The sequence below is a fragment of the Pan paniscus genome, chromosome 2 (assembly GCF_029289425.2).
Source record: "Pan paniscus chromosome 2, NHGRI_mPanPan1-v2.0_pri, whole genome shotgun sequence".
Taxonomy (NCBI): domain Eukaryota; kingdom Metazoa; phylum Chordata; class Mammalia; order Primates; family Hominidae; genus Pan; species Pan paniscus.
Genome location: NC_085926.1, coordinates 105,509,133 through 105,526,872, shown reverse-complemented (window position 1 = coordinate 105,526,872; position 17,740 = coordinate 105,509,133). Strand labels below are relative to the sequence as shown.

The following is a 17,740-nucleotide window of genomic DNA, read 5'->3' as shown; positions in this document are numbered from 1 at the left end:
TGCTGTAAAGATGGTGTCGTCAATTGGCTAAAAATGTGTTTTACATCATTTTGGAGCTAAACAGATTTCTACAGCAAAACACCAAACCAGAAGTCTTATATCTCAGTTCCACCTCTGCCACTCAAATGGCCTGGGTCCTAGTTTCTTAATCTAGGCCTTCCTTTCTTCAAATTTATAATGATAGATTATAATGCTCCAAGATCATCTGTGGAATCCCTTTTAAAGCTAAAATATAATTCTCTTTGGATTTAAGTTATCTGAATCCAAACCTATTTTCTTTTTTATATTGTGACATGATGTTCATTTTTTTAATCACAGATATTTCATCTCAATATAACACTAACTTTTTTTAACTTTAGAAGTTTACCATATGTTTAGAATGAGTCAAGAAATAAGCTACTGAGGAGCAACTGTGTGTATGACAACAGGCTTAACAATGCAGAAACACAAATAGAGAAAAAGCTCTTTTACCCTGGGCTGGAAAGCCATGCCTTATTGCCACAGGCATAAGAAATTCAGTGGGAGACTAGACTGGTCCATGCACTGTGGAGTGGTATGAATGCCACATGGGAAGCCTAGGAGGCACGATAGGGGAGTGAGTGATTATAACTATGGCCTCCAGTAGACAGAATGAACTGGGATGGAATGCCAGCAACACCATTTACCAGAAGAATGACCTTGGGCAAGTTGCTGAGCCTCTGAAACTCAGTACCTCATCCAAAGTGGAGATAATAGTTCCTACTTCACAGGTTGTTGCATGGTATAAAAGAGGGTGGGAACACTAAATTCATGGTTTACATCACTGCTTAAAAACAGGGTGAAGAGGAACTCTGCTGAACTGTCTTTAGGACTTTTGTTTTCATACTCCATTTTACATGAAAAGCCAAACTAAAGAAAGTTCATAGTTTCTAACCACTTCCATCTCTATATGCTCTCTTCAATAAACATATGCTGTTCTTTCAAATTACAATTCTTCAACAAACCTCTTCTGTAGCCATTAATATTACACTATGTTCCAAAGTTAGTATACTCAAATACAAATTATGAAAACTGAGTTGAAGTAATGACAATCTATAGAAATAAACATTCTAAAATAAACCGCTTTTGTGTCAAATCTTAAATCTTTTAAATAAATAGAAGTTCTGCAGTTCTAATGTAATCAATCTTCTATCATTCTCCCACAGTATAATAATGACTAGACCTTTTTACTCTTGGGGAACTTAAAGATAAAGTCCTAACAAATAAAACCTTTCTATTATATAAAATATTAATTGAATAATTGATCCTGAAATAACTTGTAGATAGAAATATCTTCTCTTTCATAGTTGGCAGAGGTTCTCTTACTGGCTTCTGGAACCTCCTTTTCTACGGAGTGCCAAACTAAAAAGCATTTTAAGTTTAAAAAGAAAAACTATCCAGTCGTGGTGACAAACACCTGTAGCCCAACTGCTTGGGAGGCTGAGGCAGAAGGATCACTTGAGCCCAGGAGTTTGAGGCTGTGGTGAGCTATAATCACACCGATGCACTCCAGCCTGGGTAACAGAGCCAGACTCCATCTCTTAAAAAAAAAAAAAAAAAATTATAGAATTTGCTTATACTTCTTTAAAAACATCAGTTAATATCAAGTTACAATATGAACATGTTACAGAAATAGGAGTAGCTCAGGTATCTGAATATCAAATCATATTCTCTAATTTTCATTGTAACTTCAGAAATATGTCTCATGGGGGGGGGATTAACATAATCTAAATATAATCCAAATCTCACTTACAAATCCCAACATACACATAGAAGTTCATTGTTTGTCAGTATGTGGTCCCTATACATTTAATTTGCCATCACAAGTTGTGAAAAAAGTTAAGTCAAATGGACAGTCTTTCTACATAATTTTAGTACACTTATTTAAATGCACAAATAAATTTAAGTACACCCAAAATTTAAGGCCCTACATGGGCCTTAACTGATATTTTGTAGCCTACAGGGCATGAACAAAATTAGCACTGGATTTTCTTCACCACTGCTACTCCAAATATTTATAATAACTTATCAGGTTGAAATTAAGTACAAGAAAAAAAAATTTTAGCTCAAAAAGATAAATTTTGCACTGCTCTCTAGATGAATGGCCAGAATATATGAGTGCTGGTCGCAGGGGAGCCACTGCAAACTCAATATCCTAGGTCAAGACACTTAACAACTTTGAGCCTGTTCCTTCATCTGTAAAATGGGAATAATGACACCTACCTAAGAGCATGGTTATACAGAGCAAACAAAGCAACGTCAGTGAAATCACAATGTAAAGTCTAAGTTGCAATAACAAGTATAAGAGAGCCAACGAGGCATGCTTTCATGTGGCCAGCCACTAAAGGAGAAAGATGCTTCTCAGGGAGGAAATTTTTGTTCTCCCCAACTCTGATGATGCTCAAGTATATGCATGACAGATTTATTTTATGACCATAAAATAAGAATTTTTAACCATCATTTTAAAAAGGAAGTCTCAGTAAAAAAAATTCCAAAAAGAGGAGTGAATACATAAACTACCTTGTTTTATGTATTTATAAATAAATTCAGTACTAATTGTAATAGTATAGGTTGGGGTGATCCAGGACATATCCCAACTTTAGTGATGAGGGAAGAAGGAACAGGAGAGCAGCATATATGAAATAATTCAATCATAAACTCCACATTCTTGATGGGTAATACGTTAATAAAAGTATGTTAATAGCAACCTTTAAATAAATATACACATAATGTGATTTGGCAGTTTTGGTCACTAGAGTACCTCTATACAGGCAACACTGCCAGGGCTTAAAATCATTATCTACATATGACATAATTCCAGAATCACTGGCTTTGCTTCATTCGAAGCAGGATTCATTTACAGGCCTCTGATCTTGATGCTGATCCACTCCAGCAGGCTCAGTGCCTCCTATACCCAGTACATAGTATTAATATAAAACGGAGTAATTCGATTCAACAAAAAATTTATTAGACACCTACCATACTGCATCCTAGGACTCGGGATACAAAGATAAGATCCAGATCTTACTGCTTAAGATGGTCACAATTTTTGCTTTAAGATATGAGGTTACCAAAGCCATTCCTCAGAAATGTTCTTGCTAACACTTTGACCCCCATGGGCTGTATCTTTCTGCCTACCCATAGTTGGCCTATCTCTATATGCTGTACTGCTTCAGGGGAGCTTCTAGAACTTAACTTTTCATGTCTATAAATCTATGGCCTCTGCCAGATCCCTCGTGCTGAACTACATAAACACTCTCCAACTAATATATCCTGAATCCCTACTATTTGGCAGGTACTTTTATAGGCATAGGAGATAAAACAGTGAACAAAAATTGTCCCAATTCTTACCAGATCCCCATGCTGAGCTAGACTGTTCTCATCCCTATCAACCAGCCTAATTCTACATACTCATTTAATAGTATCTGTTGAGCTTTTACCATGTCCTAGGTGCTAGAGATAAAGCAGTGAACAAAACAAAGTCCCAGGTCTCATGAAACTTACCTAAACTTTGTGTGACACTGCTCAATAATGACCAGTGGTCTCCAAAGTGAGATTCTCAAACACCAAAAACATGAACAGGATAGTCCACTTGGAGTGAGTGACAGGAAAATATTAAATTTTTATTTATATTCAATTTATCTTATCTTTTTCAATTTCTAAGCTATTTATATTTCGATATACACATACCATATTAATAGCCTAGTATATATAATTTATAAAGAAATGTATACGTATCAAGGAACACATGCTCAAATTCTTATACTGAGGGGAATAGCATTTTAAAAGTCTGGAAGGTCATTGACTTGGATAATCACACATTTGGGGTGAGTTGTTTGGCCCAGGTGGGGTTAGCCTGGGCCCTCCACTGGGTCCACTTTCTCTCTGATAGATTAAGTAAGCATTTTGCAAGGATTCCTAGACATCCAGCTATACAACCAAAGCTTGAAGTTCAATTCCATCCCAATTTTCCCTCCCTAATCACCCATCACCCTGTACTCACCATCCCTGCAACTCATGGATATTATGGCATGTTTACTTTCTATTTCACATTTGGTATATGTATGTCACTACTATACTAGAAATATCCTGAGACCAGAGCTGCTGCCTTTTTATTCTGCAAGCTCCAGAATTCCTAACCCAGCTTTATACATTATGGGTCCTCAATAATTATATGTTGCAAAAAATAAAGATAATTCAATATATTGAACCCAGAATTACCAAACAGTTATGATAAAGGACATTATTATGATAAAGCAACATTATTGCTTTACTAAACATTGTTCTGGACAGGTGCAGTGCCTCACACCTGTAATCTCAGCACTTTGAGAGGCCGAGGAAGGAGGATCACTTGAGCCCAGGAGTTGAAGACCAGCCTGAGCAACATGGTGAGACCCCATCTCTACTAAAAAATAATAAATAATAAAAATTGGCTGGGTGTGGTGGCATGTTCCTGTGGTCCCAGCTTGGAAGCTAAGGCAAGAGGATCACTTGAGCCCAGGAGTTTGAGGCTACACTGGGCTATGATTACACCACTGCACCCTAGCTGGGGCAACAGAGTAAGACCTTGCCTAAAAAATAAAAAAAATTTAAAAAAAAAGATGATTCCTCTTCACACAATGATTAGTACTGTGTTCCTCTGATCCTTTTCAAAGCTCCCTTATGTATACTTTATAGACCATTGATTAGTTAATATAGATACCTGGGAATATTAAAGCTTCCATCTGTAAAACCAACAGCCACTGCTAATTGAAGATCAATTAAAAATAAATATGAGGCATTCTGAAATTATAGTGTATCAAAAATATATATATAGTTCTATTTGAAAAACTAAGTCAAAACTTTTCGGAAAAATATCTATTTAATGAAGAAAAGTATGGATCATCCTAATTCTTAAGGATATACTAGACTTAAAAGCCATCTAGCTGTTTTTGAAATATATAGATCAGAAATGACCATATAAGGTCATATTTTTTAAAAATTAAAGAAAAAGAAACAACAACTGATTCATGATCACAGTTCCTTATGCAGTAAATACATCACCATATACGTGAGACCAGGTCCTCAAATGTATAACTCTGTGCTCATGTGTGATCCCATTCCTCAAGACTTTTCAGAAAACTACAAAAAAACTTGTATGAATTTGCATCGCTCATGCAGAGATTATCTGTAGAAAATTATTAACATAAAAAAAACCCTAGTCTTATGACAATCTGAACATGTTCTCTGGGTCTAAGTATGTATTGCACCCAATGAGATAAGAATGCATGTCCACATACGAAACTTAAAAAGAAGTTCTTATTACCATGAAGACTGGTACATAACAAGATCCAAGTGGTTATGCTTCCATGATGTCAAACAGCCCCAAGACAAAGAATGGAAGAAAGACTCACAGTTACTATTCCATGTGTCTGTTTCTCTTTGCTGCTTTAATGTAAACATTGGGGTTATTACTGATGTGAGCTTTGAACAAATTCTTCCCAGGTCAGCTTCTTCTTTATGATTTCACATATGAATGTATTTGTTATTAAAGTACACTGGCATCTGGAACAATGAGCACAATATTTCAGAAACAAAGTTTTAATCTAAACTGGGCTGATGTCCAGAAGTGACCAGTCAAATAAGGGCCACAAATAAAACTGAGTGAAAACACATACATTCTGAGGTATAACAAACACAAAAGTCATGAATGAAAGACCAGACCTAGATCACTATGCATAAAAGAGAAGACTGACCAAGCTCACGGGTGTTCTCCAGGCCATGGCTTACTAAACCACGAGAGAAAACACAACTGTAAGCACAGGTTGAAGACATCCTGGAAAACCTAAAAACTGCCTGATGGAAGCTTTCAGCATAATTTGTAATCTATTAGTCCTCAAGATAGGAAAACACATTTTCCCCTTTTCGGAATCCTATATTGGGCTAGAACTCTTATTAATATACTCCCAATTAGTATAATTTATTTAACTAAAAGTATCAGCTACAGTAGTTTGTAATATTTTTATTGGCATATGTTTGGACCCCTGTACATCTAGCTCAAACTTACGATCTATTAAGTGTGCTTTTAACATTATTTGGTATATGTAGAATGCTCTTTCAGATATGTTACATAGCTGAACAATTCTCTTTGGTTCAATCAGTCATGTTGTCTTTACATATGGTGACGTTAATAGCAATAAATAAAATGGAAGTCCAAAACACCTGACTGAAATATAATTTTAATATGTTTAAATCTTTATCCAAAAAATGTCAGTGGCCTTTTAAAATACCAGAAGCCAAAAGGATGAACTACTATTTAAATAAAAATGAAATTATTGTTAGAAGTCTGATTTTTAAAAATTCGCTATAATGCTTAGGCCAAATTAGTTCTACAGACTTAATGGGCAAACACAGGGCCACAGTAAGAAACTTGTCCCATATTTCAAGGTCTAGCTCCTATGCTGGAATTGGCCAGTTTTTCAGATATTTACTCAGCACTATTTCATACCATATCTATTAAAACAATTAGCACAGATTAATTTATATGATAGATATTTACATTGACTAGCCTTTCCCAGCCAGTAGAACATGTTTGCTTTGAGGACAAGGGTTGTTCCATATTCATCTTCATATCTCCAAAGTCTAGGTCAAGCACCAACATTCTGTAGGCACTCAATCAATGAATGTTGAAAAAATTGGTACAGTTTCTGCTACCCTAGCCTCACCAACACTTGACCTAATTATTTAATTTGGAAAAAGTTCTTCGAATATTACCCAAGAAAACAAGCAGAAAGAAAGGTGTCAAATGACATGAAGTTTAAACTTATTTCCGTTTACCAACCAAAGTGAATGGTGTTTTTTGGAGGGGGGGAATGAAACACAACAAACAAAAGATGAGCGCCTTCGGAAAACCATTGTTCGGCTAAAATAAGGCAAGAAGAGCACACTCTTAGTAAGATCATATCCACAAAAGCCACTTTGCTAAAATAGACAGATACCCTATTTCCATGTTTCATGGATCAGGGAAAAAGAAAAGCCAGTTTAAAAAAAAAGACAAACTTTTAATCTTCCATATCTGAATTAGGCTCTGACTTTGCTGAATTTGCAAAGATAAAAGATTTTAATTTCAGATGAATAGGGCTCTTAGTACCAAAAAGCAACATGTTATGCTGTATTTTCGAAATGTTTGGCTACTCGTATACAAAAGTGTAATTTATGAAATCTCTTCCACTTAGCACAGCAGAAATAAGTTCCTCAGGTAAAATTAAAAGCACACTTAAATCACTTCCTAAACTGATGAATTAGAACTGCTGACTGACCCTATATCTGATTCATGTTTGATCAGGCACTCTGAAGTGAAGGCCATGAATCCGCTTATTAATTTTTCCACTAATATGGAACTGCCTTTCAAAGCAAATGTCAGAAGTAAACGTTTTATAACATTATGCATGTTATACTGTTAATTCCTTTAGTAAAATATATTCACTGATTAAGTATTTAAAAGTACAAAGTACAGGCTGGGTGTGGTGGCTCACGCCTATAATCCCAGCACTTTGGGAGACTGAGGCAGGTGGATCACTTGAGGCCAGGAGTTGAAGACCTGCCTGGCCAACATGGCAAAACCTTGTCTCTCCTAAAAACATTAATACAAAAAGTAGACGGGCGTGGTGACCCGCACCTGTAATCCCAGCTACTTGGGATGCTGAGGCATAAGAATCACTTGAACCCAGAAGGCAGAGGTTGCAGTGAGCAGAGATTGTGCCACTGCACTCCAGCCTAGGCGACAGAGTGAGACTCTGCCTCAAAAAAAAAAAAAAGGAACACAGCACAAAATAGAATATTCAGCTAGGAAAACTCAACTTCTCATGAAAGAATAAATAATTTCTACTGATATACCAGAGGAATTAATAAATATTAAAAATAACAGCTGCCATAGACATTTCTATACTAGATATACCAACTAGAAAGAAAGCTGACTAAACATCAATTATATACTAAGTTTATAAACAAAGGCTTAGTCTTCGACAATGATCTTACAGATGAAAATTTACAAGCCCCAGGTCAGAGACTTTTTCACGTAACTTTCCTTACAAGTGATAAAGTACAGAGTTTCAACCTTATTACTTGAAAATGAAGACCTCTCTTCTAGGAGAAAAAAAAAATTGGGGAGAATTCTTAGCTAAAAGTTGTCCCAAACCTTTCATTTTTAACTTCTTGGAATGTGGCCCTAACGGCAGGTAAATAGAGAAAAAGCCTCAGGAGATTGTGGCACTGCAGACAGGCAGTCTAAACCTGGCATGATCACTTACCAGCTGTGCGACCTCAGACAAGTTATTCAACCTGAGATTTAGTTTCCTTGTCATTAAAATCGAGTATTTATCATCAGAAAGTTGTTGTGAAAAATAAAGTAATAAAAACAAAACTGGGCCTCATAAGGCAGCCCTTAGTCCAGATTATCTTTCTCCCTTCCTCCTAGTGTAAAATACTCTTTGGGAAACTTCTAAAAACTGCATTCAACTTTCCTGAAGTTTAAATGAAACTGTGTAGTCATTCTATCAACCTAAAACTGAAAATGTTTGGATAAGGAGTTTATTTCCATTATTTCATAAAAACAACAGGTGCCTTTATTTCACAGAGCCCTGCTAAAGGTTCCTTATAATCCCTTCCTAACTGACACTTTCATATGTAGGGATGTGTATAAGTCTCAAGCTCATTTATCAACAATTGTTTATATAGGCAGTGATAAATACCAAAAGGACTCAAAAACTACAAATCGATCTTTAAACTCAAACAAAGGTGTTTTAAAAAAGGAAAGCTCAACTCCCTATTCCCATTCTAAAATATTTTTATGCAGTATCACAGATGCACATTACCAAATAAAATAGACTGGGAGAGAAAAAAAGAGATGAGAGAGAGGAAGAAGAAGAGAAGGAGGGAGGGAAAAGAAGGGAGGGAAACCCTAGGAGGGAAGAAAGAAAATGATAATTTCAATAACTCAAAAGATAATCAAAGTCTGACAGCTGGATGTAAAGAATTATTTTCTCATTTTGTTCCATGCTCCACCACATTCCCTCTGCAGTCCATGAGAACTCTACACTTGGGTGAGTTTTGAGAGGTGCACCAAAAGCTGAAAAACAAGCCAGCATTTTTAATATTAAAAGAATCAGCATTGCTAATAAGAGTCCCTCTGAATTACTTAATCTGTGGCTTTCCTACACCAAGGAATGTAGTCATGTAAATAAATAATGAAAGTCCTATCAATAAACAATTCCTTAGCATTAACAGTTCCAGTCTATATCAAATGAAGACTGACTTAAGTCTTACCATAACAAATCAGATAAAGCTATTACTTTATTCCTAGATTGCCATATAGACTCTTCCCCATGACATATTTTTCATTTTTCTAAAGTAGTTTTATAGGAAATTAAAAGGCAAGATCTGAACATTTCATAATTAATTATTGAAAATAAAGGTATCTAGAACCTCTACAAAACAATATAACCTGAAAACATTCTCATCTGAGAACAGACTAAATTACAGAAAACACTGTCTATTTTTATTTTCCTGATAGATGGGGAAAAAAATGTGCAGGTAGCAGTATAATAAAGGAAAATAACCTCTAATAACAATAAACCATTAATGAAAGTAGCCTTTCATAATTACATAAGAAACATTTTTCAACATGGTACGGGTTTCAAATGTTATGCAGATTTTAGTGTGTGTTTAATAAAACTAAAAACAACAACAAAGGAATCATCACGTCAAAATGGAATATAAGAGGTTCAATGAAATGTGAACTAACCAGGTTCTGCCTGGGTTTAAGCTTTCCTTACCCAGAAGCCTTTAACTTGGCTCAACTTAGATGGTACAAATGATGTCAATGACTACCATTTTGCTTACCTGACTTTATATCCTTATGCCTTACACCTGTACATTTGGAGCCACAGGGTTTCAGCAGTTTGATTGAGGTAATATATAATGTTAAAAAATCTTTCATCATTTGTTAGCTGGCAAGGAACTTAAATTGTTCAATGATCAGTGATCAAAGTTAGCAAAATAATTTTTCATTGGGTTAAGTGGTTAGGCATATCAGAGAATTTCACTCTACCAACCAAGGAAGTTAATGCAATAGGATCACAATCCCTTATTTAAAACCCTTAGGTCCTGATATGCTTCAGGATTCAGATTTTTGTGGGGTTTAAAAAGGCAAAATGGTACCTATAGCACATATTACATAACATTCCTAGCTATATCTAGGATAATACCTCACAATTAATCAATATTATTATTTCCAGCAAAATATGTGAATATTCTAAGCAGGCTTGAAAACTACTTTAAACAATCCCATGATAGTATGGGTTAGGTTTTGCTACCAAATGAGTTTTGATACCACACTTCTGAAGGAAAAAAAAAACTTTTAGTTTTTCAGAGCTTTTTAGATAAAAGATTGTGAATCGATTTCCAATACTACTACATCAAAGTACTGAGGCGTTTTCAAAATATATACAGCTTATTAATTTACTGGAGATCAAAAACGTATGGCAAATTAAAATTTAGCAAAGTGGGAAGACGTTCCTGGCAAATATAACCTTAAAAATTAGGAAATGCCAAAGTCACTTAATTTTGATTTATTCACATAAATTTAATGATTGTTGAGACTACTTAAATTTTTGTGTCAATGTGTATTTGAGTACGACAGTACCATTTGAAAACCCTGATACCTGTAGTCTTCTGTATTTTCTGTACATTTCCCCAGCTTTTGGTTTTCACATTGTTTTGAGATTTCAGGGATTTAATGTATTCCCCATTTATCTTCTCCTTAGCTTGCCCCTCTTTTCAAGTGCCTATTTTGTGCAATGTAATTTGTTAAGCACTACATATGTAACACTTCTCAATCTCCATGCCTTGACACAAGGATGGGTTTTGTTTATGAGGAACGCCCCAATTAGAACAATTAAAGTACCATAATTTACAATTTTCCATGTGTTTATTAAGTATATTCAAAGTTTTCATTACAACACCATTCTCACTTGCAATTTGATATGCCTTTCTTGACTTTTTTTAAAAAAGGAGTGGCTTTATCACACTGTGAACTACCTATAAAACTCACAGCATAATTTATCTGTCTGTTAACCAGGGGAAATCATAATGTCCCATATGTAAACATTGGTCACATGTTTTTGTTTTGGTTTTTTTTTTTTGAGACAGGACCTTGCTCTTTCACCCAGGCTGGAGTGCGGTGGCACGATCACGGCTCACCGCAGCCTCAACCGTGCGGGCTCAAGTGATCCTCCCACCTCAGCCTCCGAGTAGCTGGGACTACAGGCACACACCACCACCCCCAGCTAATTTGTTTTTATTTGTAGTACAGGCAAGGTCTCACTATGTTGCCCGGGCTAGTCTTAAACTCCTAAGCTCAAGCAATCCTCCTTCCTCAGCCTCCCAAAGGGCTGGGATTACACATGTGTCTTGACGGAAGAAAGTTTGAGAACTGATACTCTAAGACATTCTAATATCTATAAGTCACCAGAGAGAATGCCCTGTGCTGACAAGGGAGAACTACCTTGAAATATGAAAAGAGCTGTTCTCTCATCCCATACTCTACTTTTTTAAAGAGGTGGGAAAATCATTCCCCAAACCTGAAGGAGGACTGTACTTTACTGTGGCGTGCCTCAGCTGTGCTTGGCTTTTCTCTTTCTGGTTACTCTTATTATTTCCTTCCCTAACAAATTACTTGTCCAGCACCTCATGTCTAGTTAAAAACATACCCATGTTTCATGATAACTAGAGGTGAGAATCACTTTAGAGAAAAAAAAAAACTAAAAGGCTTTCAGAAATTTCAAACAGTGGAGGGTAGGGTGAGATGAGATGTAATTACAAAAACAGAGACTATATATTGAGCGCTAACTGTGAATAAGGGTCCTACATTCATTACTGTCTTGTGTAATCCCCATATTATTGCATGGTAAACATTACCATACCCATTGTGCACATATGAGAATGAAAGTTTAAGGGATGTGAGGTAACATGCTCAGAGTCCCGCAACTAATAAGCAATAGAGGCAGCAGGAGTGGAACCTAGAGCTCTTTGGTGGTACGGTCTCTGTTCCTTGTACTACACCTTCTACTACAGGAGCACCTACAGAGGGTGATGAGGACCTTCCTCAGTATTGCAAACATGCTGACTGAAATACAGCCAAAGAATGGTGAAGATGCAAGACACCTCATAAAGTCAATGAACTTCAGCCCCACATTCAGAACATCCAATCTTAGGCCATCTGTCCTTTGTACTGAGGTTTCTCAAAGTCAATTGGAGGACCTCCTATTTGCTTTAGAATCACCTGCTACATGTGCTAAAATCTAAATTCCATGGCCCCACCCCAGAAACACTGAATGAGAATATCAAAGGATGAGGCCTAGAGACCTCCATTTCTAAGAAGGCAAGCAGGCACTCTAGGCCAGTGTTTTTCAAACTATAAGTCATGAAATCAATTTGATAGATAATACCTAGTATTTTTTGTTTAATAAAATGGCTTGAAACACATTGGATTTATAAAGATTAGTTAGGAATAGAAAATATCAGAGGGCACTGCACTTTGTCCTGTTTCAGGAAACTTGTTTCAGTTCTTTTATGTGGATTGGGATGTTAAAGGTATTTTTTATAATATACCTCAGTCAAAAGTATTTGAGAAATACAGCTGTTTTGAATAATTTTTACCCCATTCTTATTTCTCCTCTAAAGTAGGTTATTGGCCTTTTATTTAATTATTCCTATCACAAAAAATGCAACCTTGTATGTTCCTTTTAAGAGTTCAGTTATTCTGTTCCAGGAGTTTGTTTTATTCCCTGAACTTTTCATCCGAGGACCATGTTTAACCATTGGCTTAATTATTTAATCAACATTTTAAAATATTTTTAATTTTTTAAGATTTCATAAAATCCAATTCATTCTCATTGTTACTTTGTGTTTTTCTGTTTTGTTTTGTTTTGTTTTGGAGACAGAGTCTTGCTCTGTCGCCCAGGCTGGAGTGCTGTGGCACAATCTCAGCTCATTGAAACCTCCAGGTTCAAGGGATTCTCCTGCCTCAGCCTCCCAAGTAGCTGGGATTACAGGTGCCCACCAATACACCTGACTAATTTTTGTATTTTTAGTAAAGACAAGGTTTCACCATGTTGGCCAGGCTGGTCTCAAACTTCTGACCTCAGGTGATCCACTTGCTTCCGCCTCCCGAAGTGCTGGGATTACAGGTGTGAGCCACCAAACCTAGCCTGTCACTTTGCATTTTATACAAACCTTCTCATTATCTGAAGTCATTTCACTACCTAGATTCTCGAACTTACATATTTTAACTTATTAAGTTTACATTTTGGTACATTTGGTAATATCAACGTTTCATGGTCTATATTTAATCTTTTAAGTCTTTCATTCTCTCATCTTCTATTTATATATACTTTTAGATGAAATTCTTTACTGGCTTGCTTCTTTTGTATTCTCTCACATAACTGGCACTTATTTCAATTCTTACCTGTTTCCTTGAAAGCAAAAAAAAAAAAATGAAAACAATCCCCATTAATACATGAGGATTTTCCGGGTATATCTGTACAGTTTTAAAATGATGTACTGGCATTTCAAGGAAATATAACTGCCTTCTAAAGGATAATATCACATATGAACATTGAGCGAAGTTGTAATCAAAAAGTGCTTTCCACAGGTATGACTTAAAATACAGAAATATTGACAATTAGACACAGTATGTGATGACTACCCTTGAGGTAGTACAACACCCAGTGACTGAATGACAGTCACAGAATCTTCAAGCTGGAAGAGCCTCCATTCAGTCTCAGTCTTTCTCTTTACCTATTCCCTTCATAGCAGTGTTGCTGAGTGTACTGAGGACTGCCTGCATCTGATTTCCCTGGGACACACGATAAAAACAAAGCAGTAAGATTACAATGTCTTTAGTAAAGTTGAGTTTGTTTTCATTTCATAGTGACAAGAAGGAATCTGACAAAAAATACAGGAGAGATACCACTCAGGCCCATTTCAAAAGGTACCCTCAGTGGTGAAATGTTAAACAATGAGATGGACTTCAAGGTACAAGTTCAAGAAAAGCATCTTCCTCTTAAGTTAAGCACCTGCTTAAGGTTAAATCTTAAAGCACAGGTATGCCACGTTGGTGGTAATGTAATATGTTAAAATTAATGCCTATATTTAGTAATTTGGAGCATTTGATGTAACAATTGTCAACATTTCATATACTTTTGTAAGACACTAATAATAACTTCAGGGACTTCCTGTAGTACAGCAAAAAGGCACATCTGTAATGGAACTGTTTTCAAAAAGTTCTTTTTTTTAGTAGTATAGAGCTGTGAAGCCTTTACCATTTCTATTAAAGATTTCTAATATAAAAGTAATTGAAATTCATGACAAGATCTACTTAAAAATATACCCCTTGCTTTTACCCATGTTCTTTATGAAATGTAAGAAAACATATACTGTTAGTAGGCTGACTAATGACTAGTAATTAAAAATTGCCTGTGATTTTACTGAAAAGTGTGGCTTTATAAATATTTTAGCTACTGAGTTAGATTTTCATGAGTTGCACAACATCTTCAGACCTATTTATTTTTACAACATACAGAAAACTTATCAACTACGTAGTTACTTACGGCACAGGCCAATCGTAATCATATGTGCAACCTCATTTTCATTCAAAGATATGTTCTAAATTCAACGTCTACAGGAATCTGTTTTAATGGATTAAGTATAAAAATCAGATCTATAAGGTCAAAAGTGCTATATATACCATTTTCAAAGTATGTTAAAAGCACAGCTATCTCAAAAACTCATATACCTTGAACAAAAAAATGGATACAAAGATCAAGATACATTTTCTTAATGTTTCAAAAATTGCAAATTTTAAAAAACATCTATGTCTCTAGAGAAAGATTTTTCCTAAAACTGCCACAGTACCTCCAAAGAGGTAACACTAGGAAACAACATAGATGAGCCACCTTTTCAATAGCTAGCATTAAATGTGAAATGCAAACTAGGGCTTCAGTTTCAGAACCTAACAGAGACATGCAGAATAATAAAATGGGAAGTTTGGAAACACTTGGAAATGGAGAAGCAAAAACTTCTTTAAATTCTTATTTTGATAAGTAAGCCTCAAATCTAATAGATACATTTTAGATGCCAATAACTGGCAATTCATTGTCAAAATGACTTTTTTTAGATCACTATTACAAGATTTACACTATCAGAACTACTTCACTGACTTCAAAGTCCAAGACTGTTCTTGAAAATATTGTTTTAATGAAGCAGTCACTTGATATCTCAAAGAAATACAAGCACTTATCAGACTTTTATTCTCAACATTACTAACCTATCATATTAATTTCTGAATTGGTCAAACACATTTCCATGGGGAAGGAATATTAAAAGTTTGTTGCAATGAACAAAATAATGTGCCTAACAGTATAAATGTGGTGTTCTTTAGTAATCAAGAATGCATTTTGAATACTCTTGCCCAAAATGAAACTTTTCAAACAAGCTTTAAAAAAACTCAAAGACAATGAAATCCATGTATTTTAGTGTGCACTAAATTCATCTTATAGAACCTTCTCATTTTGACCACTCCGATTGGCCTGCTATGTATGTGATGTATTCTGAGCTCTTAGTGAACAAACCACCTAATTATCAGCAGTAATGCAATATTTATATTCCATAGAAAATGTTCGATGCAAAACATATACAGATTATCTAAAGTTCTCTAGATTTTCTAAATGTTCAATGCAAAACTTACATAGATTATCTAAAGTCTTCAATAACATGAAAGTATATTTTGTTACCAAATGGACACTACCAGAAAGGTCTAGTCCTCTAACTCAATACTAAGACAACAGTTTTATATTCTTAATACAAAGACAATAATTTTGTTAATGTACACATTATGTCAGCAATCCAGGAAACACCACAGATGAGGTCTCTAAATTTTCTTTCACAGAAAAGTAAGTTCAAGTTCATTTTCATTCACAAAATACAATCTCTAAATTCACTATGGTAATATTACAAAGCACTACAGCTGATTTACACAATTTAGTACTAGTTTCCAAACATCAACAACTCAGAGTACCTGGGGTGTTCCTTTACAATGGAGGGGCAAACTTACAAGGTGGTTTTCTGCAGATTAGGCTCACTGTGCTGCTTTCAAATGCTCTGTAAACCCTCAGTTCTTACCCACACTGTTACCTCTCACAAATTTTCCACACACTTACTGTCCCACACATATTTTGCAGATTTTTCCACTTGGGAGTCATATATCTGAAAAAGGCACTTAACAACAGATCTCAAAGTCTTTGTTTATTAAATTTACAGGCTACCGAATTGTTCCTAATTTCTCCAAACATGTAAGTTTTAAAAGAAATTATGATCAATTTTGAATCAAATTAGTGCACTAAACGCTAGATTTACCACACTGCCAATCCCACCTTTCCCCACCCCAAAAGTAACTGTTACAAACACCACAGATTACTCAAGAAAGAGAACTTGAGAGAGAGTAAGCAAATGTCAGTCACTATAATTAGAGGACTTCTGCACAATGCTTCCTTGGGTTTTTAATAATTCTCTCCACTCATACACTGCACTCTTCCTATAGTATTGTCTAGCATTAAATTTACTAGACCTTCAATGCTATGTAAAATTTCATTATAAATTAAAATGCCTATTTGAGAATAAGTTTTGAAACGACAATTACTTGTAGATAAACACAAAATGAATATTTACTATCTTAATAATAACCCACAGCTGAATTCTAAACACTAAGAATCATAAACTGACTTATGCTGTGGGAAACTCAGTGAGACAAGGTTTCTGGGGTGCTGTAACCCCAATAAAGCATCTTCCTCTGTGAACAATAAAGACCCTTATGTCATTACTAATTGTCATCCTGCTTCCCTGTACGAACAGTTTGCATACTTACCCAGGAAGGCAAATGGAAAGTACACAGGGAGGAAGATGAACTGCGGCAAAGCCTTTGTCATATGATAGTGACCTATAAAGTATCAAATAAAGGTACATCATCAGTATAGTAGGGCTTTACAATAGTACAGTCCCAAGTCCTGTAACATCTATGAAGAAAAGGTACCAAAACCCAGGAGTCCAGCTCCCACTAACCCCTCCCCTTTCTCTACCACCCCCCCACACACTGGAGAACTGTGGGAACAGAAGGCAAAGAAGCTCCCCGTATTGAAAGGGCAGAGGCTGGGGGGCAACCCAACTGGCATTCTAGGGTATCTCCCGTACCCTCGCTTCCTACTCCCCACATGTACAAAGCAGAAAGTTGATCCATTCTGCAAACGCAAAAACCACACCGCGATCATTCATCAACTTGCACAAGTGATCACCGCCCCCAGGACAAACACACCAGTAACCAAATCATAGGGATCGATAGGCAGCCCAAGCCTCGCCTTGCCCAGGAGACGGCGGGAGGTGCCACCGCGGCGGCAGCGGGTCCAGGTATCGAAGCCCTCAGCCTTTCAGACCTGGGCGGCCACTGCCGTCTCCCAAACACCCAGCCCGGGTCACAATCCCCAGATTGGAGATAGGAACCGACCAGGGAAAACACATTCGCCAAAGCCCACAGCGGCAAGTGCAGGGCCACCAGGTCTGCGAGGTCGGGGTGGGGGGAGCTAGGAAACAAGGAGGGAGGAAGAGGGCGAGGGATCCCACCCCGGCTTTGTTG

General features: G+C 36.2%; 1 protein-coding gene across 19 annotated transcripts in view; it reads right to left on the bottom strand.

Annotated features, from left to right (window-relative positions):
* The window catches only part of BBX (BBX high mobility group box domain containing), a 288,232-nt gene that overhangs the window by 267,652 nt on the left and 2,840 nt on the right, over nt 1-17,740 (bottom strand). For all 19 annotated transcript variants that reach the window (XM_003825054.4, XM_034957047.2, XM_003825055.5 and 16 more), the window contains exon 2: nt 16,979-17,050. The gene's annotated coding sequence lies outside the window, so the exon portion shown is untranslated. The remainder of the gene's footprint in view (nt 1-16,978; nt 17,051-17,740) is intronic.